We start from the raw sequence: 210 nt of genomic DNA, 5'->3' as shown, positions 1-210 counted from the left end.
AAACAATGTATAATATCATGTATGAAACGAGTCGCCAGTCCAGGTTCGGTGCACGATACTGGATGCTTGGGGCTGGTGCACTGGGACGACCCAGAGGGATGGTACAGGGAGGGAGGAGGGAGGAGGGTTCAGGATGGGGAGTGCATGTATACCTGTGGCGGATTCATTTTGATACATGGCAAAACCAATACAATATTGTAAAGTTAAAAA

This window comes from Bison bison, unplaced genomic scaffold, assembly GCF_000754665.1.
Source record: "Bison bison bison isolate TAMUID 2011002044 unplaced genomic scaffold, Bison_UMD1.0 scf7180017864109, whole genome shotgun sequence".
Taxonomy (NCBI): Eukaryota; Metazoa; Chordata; class Mammalia; order Artiodactyla; family Bovidae; genus Bison; species Bison bison.
Note: the sequence above shows the minus strand (reverse complement) of the source record.